The sequence below is a fragment of the Lupinus angustifolius genome, chromosome LG01 (assembly GCF_001865875.1).
Source record: "Lupinus angustifolius cultivar Tanjil chromosome LG01, LupAngTanjil_v1.0, whole genome shotgun sequence".
In the NCBI taxonomy this organism is placed as follows: Eukaryota; Viridiplantae; Streptophyta; class Magnoliopsida; order Fabales; family Fabaceae; genus Lupinus; species Lupinus angustifolius.
In genome coordinates, this window is record NC_032009.1 from 28,798,465 (window position 1) to 28,813,162 (window position 14,698).

The window sequence follows — 14,698 nt, forward strand, 5'->3', positions numbered from 1 at the left end:
AATATGCATATTTAATTAATAATATTTATGTAATTAATTACTATGTATTATTAAAAGTATTTAATAATTATTGTCCAGTTATTATTTTTAAGAGTAAATTACACCGACACCCCCTGAGTTTTAGTGAAATTACACAAACCACCCCTCACTTTTCTAAACTTACACAAACCTCCCCTAGTTTTGTACTTTCATTACACTGACCACCCCTGTATAAAAAATAAGTGTAATCTTTTAAACAAAAAATGTGATAAATGCAATTAAGTTAAACAAAACATGATATATTGTGTAGGCAAGTCTAAATAATATACAAATTAATGTATCTTTATTATTTTTTGTTACAAAATGCATATTGATTTGTATATTATTTAGACTTGTCTACACAATATATCATGTTTTGTTTAACTTAATTGCATTTATCACATTTTTTGTTTAAAAAATTACACTTATTTATTATACAGGGGTAGTCAGTGTAATGAAAGTATAAAACTATGGGAGGTTTGTGTAAGTTTACAAAAGTGATGGGTGATTTGTGTAATTTCACTAAAACTCAGGGGGTGTCAGTGTAATTTACTCTATTTTTAATTACTATAATAGTTATTTAGAATAAATTAAACTGTCAACCCTAGAGATTTAGTAAAACTACTCAAACCACCTATCTCTTTTTGCCTCAACACCAATCACCCCTAAGTTATGTACCTAAATTACATTTACAACCCTACATGAGAAGTGAGTATTACTTTTAAATCAAAAAGGATAATTAGTGTAACTAAGCCAAACACTATGGGTGTTACTATAATTTACCTTAACAAAAGAATAATTAAGAAGCATTAGTTGTTACAATGTATGCCATGTTTATGAAAATCTTGTGTGGGATTAAATAAAGTTGTATCGTTTCTTTGTTATGACCTTTATTATTAGCAAATATATTTGTTTGTAAAATAAATGATGTTTCATAAGTACCTTAGAAAATTTAACTCAATCTACTTTATTTTATTTCGAACACTTAAATTAATTAGTTATTGCTAACGATATAATGCTAGAACCAAGACAGATTAAAACAAAAGAATAGTTCATGAATCATCCTTTTGTTATCATTATTTTGAAACTTATTGGAGATTGTTAAATAAAAAATATATGCGCCGGGAGGGTAGGCATGAGCCAAGGTTGCTTCAGCTTGAAGAAAGAGCAAACCCACTCATGAAGAAACCATGTTAGGCGGTCCTAAGGAGGAGTCAAGTGTGATTTACAGCCTAAGCAAGGCTAGTCATGTATGATGTCATCAATGAGCAAAGCAGCCAAGCTTAAGTAGGAGGTGTCACCATGCATGCACAAGCTAATGAATGTATTTTCTACAACTTGCAAAACTCAAACAAACAACTTTCTCTCCCTTTTGGCATGATAAAAATGTAATGATAAAATTCAAAGAGTATAGCCAAAAGTATGAAAAGATAATAAATTTTCACATTTTAATCGATTATTTATGTGATTAATCATTAAGCTAATTGATAATCAACCAAATTTTCATTGTATTTGCATGTGATTTGTCGAAATTTGTAACCTATACTATCCAATAGATAATAATAGATAAAGTTAGAATAATCAATGCAAAGATAATAACCAAAATAAAGTACATAGATCATTCAAAGTTCAAGCATGACAGATAGTGAAATAGGTCCATGAATAAAGCAAGAAAATATTATATATATCAACGATTACATAGCCAAATAAAACAAAACATAATAAAACACACAAGACATACACGTAACAATTAACCTAAATAGGACATACTAGGACATCTTGTTTTCCAGCTCCTATTTGTGAAACTTCGCCATGAGCATGTCTTCCATGCCCTGCATACACTCATTAAGACGTTCTATGGAGTGCAAATGAGCTAACCCAAAAGTAGGTCTTGAAGGTGCAGGAACCTCAACATTTTTTGGTCCAAGGTTTTGCTCATCTTGGTTAGCACCCTTCTCCTAGTCATACAAATCAAGATCCACGATGGTGTTGTGATCTTCTTGATACATCCACTCAACACCATCCTTGTTAATGCACATCAAGTGAATCAGGTTATCACCAACCAAATGCTCTCTAGGATGCACAATACTAATTTCCTCGCCAGTAGTGTCAATACCCAGATGGTTGTAATGCAAGAAATAGAGATCCCATAAGCCAATAATCGAGAGGAATAAGAAGCAATATCAGGCAAAAACTTCAAGATCTCTGAAGGCCAATTTACCAAGATACCTTCCTTGATAGCAAACATCAATTTCAAATCATTGATAGTCGGTTGCACATGATTATTGTTACGTTGAACTAGGATGTATGCCATCAGGTAAGGAATAAGTCTATTATCCATTGTCAAAGACCCAACTTTGGTCAATTCTCTGTGCACATATTAACTAGGTCCTCAGAGGCAGGACTTATACATTTTAACCGTATCATATGAGTTCCATAACTCATTATCACAATCGCCTGAAGGAGATTTATCACAAGTTAAATCTCCAACCTTTAAAAATAAATCCGCATTCAAAGTAAACAGTTTCCCTTTCACAACACTAACATAAATTCCATCCTTATAATGAAAATTACCATAAAATTCTGGAACTCGAGAGGGATAGATATTACCATTTAGTTATAAGAAAGTGTTAACCCCTTGAGCCTCTAATCCATGAGGGAATTGGAAGCCTTGTCCGACCATCCAAGCCATGTTAGCATACCAAATGTACGTGTGCTTTCGATCACTGAATTTAGCTCTTCAAGTATCTTGGAGGGCTGGAGAATAATAAGGATCATTCCTTAAGGTTTTTCTACCGCCTTGTGCAGAGGATGACTCACCAACCTCCATGTTATATGTACGCTTGGTAGTATGTTTGGTTCTCTTAAACCTTCCATCACTCATCTCTACAATTTGATCGAGGAAATAATCAATTAAAAAATTGATTTGGGAAATTGGGGTTAGGGTTTCTAATAAGGGAAATGTTAGGTTAATAGATTTGAGGTTAATTGGTGGGTTAGGAGAAAAGAGGAAGAGTGGAAATTGATTAGGGTTGCTCTAATTTCACTTAGAGGAGGAAAAACCATGTGGACTTGAGATAAGAAGACAGATCGTATGAGGTTATGGTTTTGACAGACTAATCCTAGAAGTATACTTGAATCAGTTTTGTGACTCGATTTAATCAACTAAGCTCAATGTTAATCGAATAAATGGTTTGAAACTTTAATAGAGATAATCGATTATGTCCTATTTTACTCGATTAAGTATCGACAAATTTAAGCCCGAGTAATCAATTAAAGGCTATATAATCTATTAATGCTTTAGAAATTTCCTAGGTAATTGATTAAAACATAGAACAAACGATTAAATAAGTCACTATCAAAGATTTTAGCACAATTTGGATTAGCCTAAAGGTTTGCAAAGACACCACTAGAAAGAACCTATCCTGAACACTTAAAACACATTAACATATAACCAAAACACATGATATCATATACAATCAAGAAAGCATGCATTTATTGGTGATAAGTGCTATTATTTAGGATTAACTGGGCATCTAACATACATGCAAACATTAAACATGATATCGGGTGAGTATATGACGAAATAGTGACATAGCTAAACACGCCTCGATATATGGTTACCTCTTTAGCTTTACCCCATCCTTATCAAGACAGTAGAAGGTTGCCATATTTTGAATCATCTTTGGCATTTCTTCACATTCTTGATTCTTGACTTTCTCTTCTTGCATATCAATTTTATGCTTAGATTGTAAATCCTCAATAGCACCTACAAAACATCACAAATAATTTTTCTCTCCTCTTTTGGAGATGGCTTATCAAATATCATGTCAAAATTTGGTTGCTGGCCTTAGCATAAAGTATGATTTGTTGTACTTTATCATGATTATAATATTCTAGACAGTATTTCTACATTCACTTTTGAATCAAACATGCTTAAAAGATCTTACAATTGTTCAACAATGAAATATTTGTATTCAAAAGCATGTAAATGAGAAATAATTAATTTTTGGCCTAAAAAGTGATTTTTAGTGGGGTTTCTAAAAAATGTGGCATCACTAGGATTTCATTTTAATAATATTACTTATGTCACTTAAAACATGATATAACACTTATTTCATTTTAATAATATTACTTATGTCGCTAAAAAATGTGGTCTTATTACCTTTATAGCAAAAATTCTCAAACTTCAAGCATTTGACTTTGACAATTTTGTCCATAAGTGACATTCTCCATTTCCTAGGTGATAGGTCAATCAAACTATATTTCTCACCTATCATGTTCCTAGAATATATGTTGTCTATGTTTGATTTGATGTCCATATGTCCTTAGGCACACTTACAAAACAATGTTATTTGCCCATTATGGGTAACCAAGTTATGTTGGGTCCCTTCTTGTTAGTAACCTTGGGAACTTGTCCCTTTTGAATCCACAAATATTAGCCACTATGTACACCATGAATTCTAACATTTCAAGAAATAGAAGTATGCCCATTTACACACAATAAAAGTAGGTAGGTAATTTATGATGCAACTTTTTGGCAAAAATTACTTGTTTCATATTAGACTTCATTTTCTTAGCATGCTTGAAACCTAGACCAGATCGATTATTTACATTCCTATGTGCATCAAGTAGATTGTTTAAGTTTTGACTACAACTTGTGAAGTTTGCAATTTTTTTGTTTTAACCACACATTTTCATTTTCCAAAATTTTGCACTTTTCACAAGTAGACGTCTCAATTAACTTAGTAGAACAGTTGCAAGTAGCATTAGCATATATGAGATCAAAATTTTCAATCTCTAATTTTAATTCATCAATAAAATTCTGCTTTTTAATTATTTTCTTTTCATGCACGAGAGTCACTCTTTTTCAATCTACATTTATTCTAGCTAACTTTCTCAATTCATCATGCAACTCGACAAATGCACCATATAATTTATCATAAATAGAAAAATTACCGAAACTAGAATCAGATTGTGAAGGATGTACCTTATTCGACTCTTCTAGTTTGCTTGAGTCGCAATAAATCTGTGGTCAATGGTCCTTTCGTTCCATTATACTTGGTGGATGATGAACCTAAAGAACAGCCGAAAAGTCTATAGACCGATGATGAACGAAGACATTATCACATCGGCGCTATCGTACGACGAATTCTTTAGGGTTTCACAGTACCAAAATGCGAAAGATATGTGGCACTAGCGAGGTTAAGTGCGCCAGGCTAACTGTGCTAAAACACGAGTATGAGTTATTTCACATGTTACCAAACGAATCTGTTAGTGAAATGCAAAAGTGATTTACTCATATAGTTAACCATTTAATTGCCCTTGATAAATCATTTTATAAAGGTAAACTTACTAATAAAGTTTTGCATTGTCTTGACAGGAAATGACAACAAAAGATACCCGCAATCACAGAGTCGAAAGATCTGGATTCCATGCCTTTAGCTATATTTTTTGGGAAACTCCTAGAGCACGAGATGGAGTTAGAGAGCTTGACGATGCATGAAGATAAAGATAGGAAGAAGAAAGGAATCTCTCTCAAGGCTACCACTTCACAAGATCAAGAAGATAAAGATGATGATGATTCCAACTCCGATATGGACGATGAAACTTTGAATCTCCTAGTACAAAAATTTGGAAAATTCTTGAAGAAACGAGGAGGATTAAAGAGGTTCCAAAAGAAGGAGGTGCAAGAATCAACCAAGAAAGGCAAGAACCCAAAGGAGCGCTTCACTTGCCACGAGTGTGGGAAAGATAGACATATGAGGCTCCAATGTTCAACCTACCTCAAAAAGGATGAATCAGAGAAGAGCACTCCTCGTGACTTCAAGTCAAAGAAAGTATACATCATTTGGGATGATCCCGAGGAGGAATCAACATCAAGCACATCCGATGAGTAGGAGTCTGGGAAACTATGCTTAATGGTTAAAACGTAAAAAGATCATAGCTCGAGTGGTCAGGATGATACGAATGGGGTATATTCTAACACATCATCTTCTTCTGATAATCCCCCTCCCTATGATGAATTATATAATGCTTATGTTGAATTACATGAGGAATTAAAAAGGCTTGCTAGGATTAACGTAGATAGAAAACGGGTAATCCTATTGCATGAACAACAAATTATTAAGATGCAAAAAGAGTTAGATGAACTAAAATTAGAAAATGACATTGTTGATTTAATATACTCTTGCAACTCATGTGATTGCTCTAAAAATAACTTATTTCAACCTGCTATATGCGATACTTGCGAGACATTGCAAACTAACAATTTCAATTTGAAAGAAAAACTCGCAAAGCTCACATGCAGTAGATTTAACCTAGACACATTACTTGCTGAATCAAGAAATGTTGGTTACCATACATGAATAGGAAATAAACCCCCAACTAATAAGAAAAGGCCATATAGGAGACTTGTAGTCCATACTCATAAAAAGTCACATATTCGCATGTCTACATGTTTCTATTACGGTACTCATGGCTATACCTCCATTGCATGTTATATTAGGAAGTATGGTGCGCCTAATGCTACATAGGCTTGGATGAAAAAGGGAAAAAAATCCCTTGGTTACTAACAGAAAGGGACCCAATATCACATGAGTACCTAAACAAGACAAGTAATCTGCCTTGCAGGTATGCCTTCGAACGCATGGACAACACTAGTATTTGGATAGTGAGTGTTTGAGGCATATGATCGGTGATAGACCTAATTCCTTCATCTTTCATTTAAAGACAAAGCGTATGTCACCTATGGTGACAACAACTGAGGGAGAATACTCGGCGTTGGGACAATTGGCAATACCTCTCAAGCAGTGATCGAGAATGTGCTCTTTGTGGAAGGCTTGGAGCACAACCTATTGAGTATCAGCCAATTATGCAATAAAGGTAACTGAGTATCCTTCGATTCTGATTGTTGTATTATTCATGATAGTATATTTAATAATGTTATGTTTATTGGTTATGATATTAATAATATCTACATGGTTAAGTTGGAGGATGTCACTACATTGTTTTCAAAATGTTTTATTTCAAAAGAAAGTGACATTTGGCTTTGGCATAGGCACGTTGCGCATATTCATATTAAACATCTAGATAAATTATCAACTCACGATTTGGTTAACGATCTACCTAAACTAAATTTCAAATCTAAAGAATCTTGTGACACTTGCCAAAGGTGTATGCAAGTCAAGAATTCATTTGTTTCAAAAAATGTGATATCCACAACAAGGCCCTCGAAGCTTGTCCATATGGACATGTTTGGACCGTCATAAATTATGAGTTTTGGAGGTAGTTACTATTCTTTGGTAATCGTGAATGGTTTCTCTAGATTTACGTGGACCTTGCTCCTTTTTGTAAAAAACGATGCTTTCAATTCTTTCAAACACTTGGCCAAGCTAATCCAAAACCAAGTTAACCTCAAGATAGTATACATACGTAGTGACCATGGTGGTGAATTGGAAAACCACTTGTTTGACAAGTTTTGTAATAAACACGGTATCTTGCACCAATACTCGGCTCCTCGAACTCCTCATCAAAATGGAGTTGTTGAGAGGAAAAATTGTGTATTAGAGGAGTTAGCTAGGACCAGGCTTAATGAAAGCAAAGTGGCTAAATACTTTTGGGTTGATGTAGTGCATACGACTTGCTATGTTATAAATCGAGTACTCCTAAGGCCCGAACTTTTAAAAACTCTGTATGAACTTTGGAATGGTTGATAACCTAACATATCTCATCTTCACGCTTTTGGCTGCAAATGTTTTATTTTAAACAATAGAAAACATGATTAAGGAAGTTTGATTCAAAAGCGGATGAAGGTATATTTCTAGGATATTCGATGCATAGTAAGGCATTTAGAGTTTATAACAAATACACCATGCATGTAGAAGAGTCAATCCACGTTCATTTGACGAATCTTCTCCAAAAGAGAAGAGAAAGGTTTTTTCTGATGATGTAGTAGGTGTTTTAGAAGAAGCATATACTAAGGAATTGGAAAAAGACAAAAAGGCTCATGATGATCAAGAAGTCAACGAGGATCATAAGGACTTTCCAAGGGTGTGGATAACCAAGAAAGAGCATCCACTTGATAAAGTGATAGGTGATATTTCTACGGGGGTGGTAACCGTAATTCTTTGCGTATTTTTTGTAATTTTGTAGCTTTCATATCGCAAATAGGGCCTAAGACCGTAGATGAGGCCAAAGAGGATGAGCACTGGGGTATAGCTATGCAAGAAGAGCTAAACGAGTTTAAATGAAATAATGTGTAGGACTTGATCCCCAAACCAAAAAATCAACCGATAATTGGCACCAAAAGGGTCTTCGGAAACAAACTCGATGAATATGGCTCAATATTACGAAACAAAGCATGCCTAGTGGCCAAGGGATACAACTAGGAGGAAGGTATCGATTATGATGAGATCTACACCCATGTTGCGAGGTTAGAGGCCATTATGATGCTATTGGAATTTGCATCCTTCATGAATTTTAAATTGTTCCAAAGGGATATTAAGAGTGCCTTCTTGGATGGATTCATTCTAGAGGAGGTTTATGTTGAGCAACCGCCCGATTTTGAAAACTATAAATACCCTAACCACGTTTACAAACTCAAAAAGGTACTTTATAGCCTAAAGCAATCTCCTCGAGCTTGGTATGATAGATTGAGTACCTTTCTTTTAGAAAAAGGGTTCGTAAGGGGCAAGGCAGACACAATTGTTAGTGCAAATATATGTTAACGATATTATATTTGGAGCTACTAATGACCTCGTGTGCAAGGAGTTTTCTAATTTGATGTAGGGTGAATTTGAAATGTCAATGATGAGGAAGCTTACTTTCTTCCTCATATTACAAATTAAGCAAATGAAAAGTGTAATATTTGTCCACCAATCCAAATATTGCAAAGAGCTACTTCGTAAGTTTGAGATGGAAAAGTGCAAAGAAGCATCCACATTGATGGTAACCTCATGTTACTTATATAAAGACAAAAAAGGAAAAGCAGTAAAGGTAACTAAGTATAGTGGCATGATCGGCTCATTACTATATTCAACTATGAGTCGCCCTAATATAATGTTTTGCGTTTGCATGTGTGCGAGATATCAATCTATGCCTAAAGAATAGCATTTTAGTTCTATTAAACGTATCATGAGATATCTGAAGGGAACCCCAAATATGGGATTATGGTATTCTAGGGATGCCTCACTATCCTTGGTAGGATATTTTGATTATGGTTTCGCAGGTTGTAAATTGGATCAGAAAAGCACTAGTGGAACTTGCCACCTTTTGGGTAGCTCCTTAGTGTCATGGCACATCAAAAAGCAAGCTTGTGTTGCTTTATCCACCATCGAAGCGGAATATATTATCGCTGGTGTGTGTTGCGCTCAAATCCTTTGGATGAAGCAGCAACTTATGGATTTCAGTCTCAAGCTAGAAAAGATACCAATTAAATGCTGTCGCGACCCAATTTTCGGTTGGAAGATCGGCTCTATGACTTGGGAGGAGGCGAACTCGATTTCTACCTCTCCCGATCGATTTGGAGTCGCCACTACGTTTTTTGCGGTTAAAACGTAGAAAACTCTAATAAGCCCAATTAGAATAAAATGGTCTTTAGACAGATATTCTGAGCTCGAGAGTCGATTACGGATCGGGGAAGGTATTAGCACCCCGTCCGCCTGTATTAAAACGGTACCCTCGCTAATAACATAGACTTTTGTACCCTTAACAATTATTTACTGAGAAATTAATTATCATAACAAAATATTTTTATTTTTTATATTTGTGTCTGATAAGAGATTATCCTGCTCCTACGTATCCCCGGGTGCAATAGGGAAATCAAGACTACGTAGTTCTATTTCGAAAATTGTTTAATTACTTTGGTTGATTGTTAGAGATTTAGAAAAATACCGACAAGTTTAGAAATATTAATTTATTGAATTGGTTAATATATAATTGTCTCGATTTGGTGAGACTAATAGTTTAGAAATGGTATTGGTCGTAGACCTCCTCCTTATTTCCAGGGAGTTAGAGACGACTCGAACCATAACCTCACTATAAATAATCTCACAAAATTTATTTGGTAAAATAGTTTCTAATTATTCATGCATTTAGAATTTGGATGATAAAATAGTTTATTAATTAAATATATAGAATTGATAGTTTAGAGATAGTGTTGGTTGTAGACCTTCTTCTCATTTTCGGAGAAGTTAGAGACAACTCGAACTATAACCTTACTATAAAAATTCCATAATATAACTTATTTTACTAATATAATATTGGGTTATTTTTTATATATAGAATTCTGAGTGATGAAATATCTTAACTAATTCTGAGTGATAAATATTATTTTGATTTGGGTACATATTGAACTAAGATTATTGGAGTTTAGCTGAATATAGCATAAAGCCTAACAAAAAAAAAATATTCAAACCATATTAGTATAACAAAACACAAATGATAAGAAAATGAATAAAGAAAACACAAACTTAACGAAAATAAAGGGGAACATGGGTTACCTACGGGTTCCTTAGAACCCAAAAATCCCCAAATGGATTTCGAAATCCCTAACCTTCTCTTTTTCCCTAATCCTCCTCTCCCTTAGCTTGGTTCACGACGGTAGCCAAGGAGGTGGCGCGGTAGTGGCAAGGGTGGCGTTACGGTGGTTCACGTCCAGACAGTGGTTTCATATTCAGGCTCTTATTCTCGACGGTGGTTCCCATCTATCATCGCGGTGGCTCTACAAAAAGAGGTAACCGTCGCTTCGTTCTTGTTTTCATTATCTTTCTTCCTTATTTTATTTCATCCTCCTTCTTCTCTTCCTTCTAGGGCGGTGATGGTAATGAAATATAGTTAACGGTATACCTAGTGGTTCGGTCCCTCTCTCCGATGACTATAACAGTTTAGTCACTCTCTCCGGTAGTTATCGTAGTTTATCGTTTTTTTTAGTTAAAGAGGATTCGGTGAATGAGATCTATCTTGATAAAACCCAGATGTTCTTTCGGGTAGGTGATACATGGATGGAGAGAATTTTGATAATCTCCTCTATGATGGACTGGATGGGTTCAAGCTTTTGAAGGGGTGCAAAATAGAATGATATTGGTTTTGACAATGGTTTACAAGTTACGCCTTCAGACGAATGCAAGGTCAGTGAAGGCTAACCGATGAGGGACTTTTTCCGAGAGATGATGCCGGTATGAGGTACAATTTACTTCGTTTAATTTAACAAAAATGCTTATGAACATATTTACTGGATATATGTTATGTATTTTTTATATGTGTTACTGCTGAATAACATACGCTTTAGCTTGCAATTATATAAACAAAATGATGATTAACTTACCTGTGAATATGTTTCTGGTCTTCACTATGTGATTTATGATTGCCTCTTTTGTATTGGTACGATATCCTCTGCTTTGTGATATGCGTATGTGGGTTCTGGATCAGTCCCTGAATTGTTTGATTTCACTACGTGTATAAATGCTCTATCCTTGGTTCTCTCTCTCTCTCTGTGTATTATAGATGGTAGTATGCTTTCTCTGCTTGCTTTTTTATCTTTTTTTCCCCCTAAATGCCCCTCTGATTTTTATAGTGGTGTCTCCCCCTCTTTGGTTATGGTTGTATGCCTTTTATAGCTGATTAGTTGGATCTCTTAGGTTACCATTAGCTAGGGGTGGCAATTGGATGAGTTTGGATGGATTTTGATTTGGATCCTAATGGATGGATAGAAAACTATCCATTAATCCAAATAAATCCATTACATCACATTTTTAAATTATCCAATCCATCCATATCCAATGGATTTCAATCCATCCATTCTATCCATGTATCCATTTTAATCATTTTAATGGATTGGATGGATGGATATCCAACCCACTTTTTTTTTTAATTTGAACAAAACATTTTAATAAAGCAATTTAAAGAAAAAAATTCTTTTAAATATTATTATTTAATAAAGCATTTTTAAATATCAATTTTAAAAAATATTTTTCTTAACAAACACTTTTAAAAAGTGTTTTTTTTATAAGCAATTTTAAAAAGGTGAATTTGTGAAACATTTTATAAGCACTTTTAGTAGCAAGAATCTCTGGTGCAACGTAATTGGTAGGGGTATAAAAGTCCGGTTCGGTTTTTGACGCAATTTAATGACCGAACCAAACACAAAGATATGGTTCGGTTCGATTAATTGCAAATTTTATTTAGGAATCGAACCGTTCATTAATGGTTCGGTTCCGCAGTTTTTTAACTTATTTAAAGAAAGTCATTTAAGAAATAGTTGAACATAATTTGCAAAGTATAAAGTCAACTAAATGAATACTAAACACATCAATAATAAAATATTTAATACTCTTTCTAGTAAAACAATAATAATTTAACATCTCAACGACTACCAACTTGAAATTTTAGTCCACAAAATTTCTAATATGTTCAACAAAATTTAAGAATGACAAACTTGGTACCAATATTTTAGTCCAACAGTAACACATAATACTCCACATCATTAGTAATATCCTCGAGTTCTTTCTTTATTTTCTTTTAGTTCTTTAATTTCTTTATTTGATTAATTTCATCTCTGAATAGTGACAAAATGTATACTAGTTTTTTAGTTTTCTTTCTATCTTCTCAATGAATAATAGAGATAATAGATATTTAGGTTTGTTTACTAATTTATTTTTTCTATTTGCCTCTTATTTATAGACTATTTTATTAATAATCCTAAATTCTTAATCATATTTTATCTCCTAACTTTAAAGCTTAATCATCCAAATATAAAATAATTTTTTTAATATACGGTTCGGTTCTAACGGTTTCAAAATTTACAAAACCGTGAACCGAACCGAACTTAAATGGTTCAAAATAAAAAAAAAATTGAACTGAACCGCATTTTATGGTTCGGTTCGGTTTCACCAGTTTTACGGTTTAAACCAGAACCGCTTACACCCCTAATAATTGGGACTTTCATAAGTTGTACCAGTTCATCCTCAAATATTTAATTTTGTTATTATATTATCACATTAGTCAATAACCAAAATGATATATTTATATTTTACATTAAGATGTTGGGGTAAAACACTAAGGCCGAAATCGTTTATACTTTTTTATAAGCACTTTTTGAAATTACAATTTTCAACTTTGTAATATGTGTGGGATTGTGCTTAGAAAGGTGAGAGATTTTTTATATTAATATTGAATTAATGTGAAAAAAATTTGTTTTTCTTTTTCTTTTTTTTGGATGGAGTGGTTATCCATCCAAATGGATATAACCATGGATATCCATTGGATATAATGGATGGATTTGAATCCATCCATTATCAACACCATCCATTGGATTATATCCATTAGTTCTAATGGATGGATTTGGATGGATTTAATTTGAATGGATTTGGATAGATTTTGAATTATGGATAATTTTGCCACCCCTACCAATAGCCATGACTCTTGTGTTATGAAAATGCTCACTGATTGCTTGCTCATGCTGATTATTGCATACTGATTACTGTATTAAATCTGCCTATGACTGCTGATATTTAGTAACTGAAACGATGATTACCTGATTGGCATCTTTTGGGCTCTCTTTATGATTGATTCTGTAACTAAAAGGCTTTTGATCTCTGATTTCCTAGTAACTCATGACTGGTTGCTTATTGCCCTCATTACTGCCTTTATTCGTAACAGTTTCTGCAAGGAAATATTCACTCCATTTGATGTTTTGAACTGTGACATAAAATCTTTAACCGTTTTTGTTCATGTGATGTTATCAAACTTGCATTGCTGTGTTTCTGTAGAGCCATAACACTGCAACTCTTCTGAAATCCATATGCATTCTGCACCAGTGTTAATTATCCTTGATGTGTAACACTTGGCTGGTTGTTCTTTCTCTTTGAGTTCTCATATAATTGGTTTGCTTATAATCTTCTTACTGTTTGCTATTACTTACTAACTCCTGATTTTTGCCAACACCACCCTGATCGTTAATATGTATTTGATGCAGTTCTTTGAACAAAATAATTGCACGCAGAGACACCAAGGATAAAAATCCTCCCCATTCAGTCCAATTTAGATAGGATATATAGAAGCTCAAAGAATCTTCATATGGCAAAGAACATAATGACTCTTTGTATGTAATGATGTCATTGAAGAATCATCTGTATCCGCATATTGAACCCATGGTACAAGACTTTGGGAAAATAATATGTAATAATAGTCAAACAAGATAAATACATGATGTAGTAGCATTATTGTTCTCCGATATTCTATAATTATTTTCGCGATGTGGATCTGTCAAGCATCATATGATAAGACCATGTATGCATGCAATAATGTGCAGAAACACTATTTAGTAAAATGGGAGTAATCACAATTTAGCAGGTTTGATGAAGTTAACTTTTTCGATTGAAATATTTTCATACATTATCCCAATCCATGAATGCCATTTTTATTAAGCACTTCAATTTCAAACTCACTTGGTTATTGTTTAATTTTGAACTTTCAGAAATTTGGTTGATATCGAACAAGAATTCTATGTTAATAACGTAAGTATCACATCAGTAGCAAAAGTAACTAGATATATGATAAACTTACAATCCCACTTAATTGCTTCCTAGCTTCAACTGTCACTAAAGTTTTGGAGTTGCATTTATAACTTTTTAAACTGAACCACCCATAGCAAATAGGTCGGACAAAATTCAGTGTTCAC

The 14,698-nt window shown here is 33.7% G+C and overlaps 1 long non-coding RNA gene across 1 annotated transcript; it reads left to right on the top strand.

Moving 5' to 3' along the window:
* LOC109343021 lies at positions 10,528-14,246 on the top strand. The gene is made up of 3 exons (XR_002107150.1): positions 10,528-10,753; positions 11,011-11,202; positions 13,994-14,246. It is a non-coding gene; the product is annotated as an uncharacterized LOC109343021 (long non-coding RNA).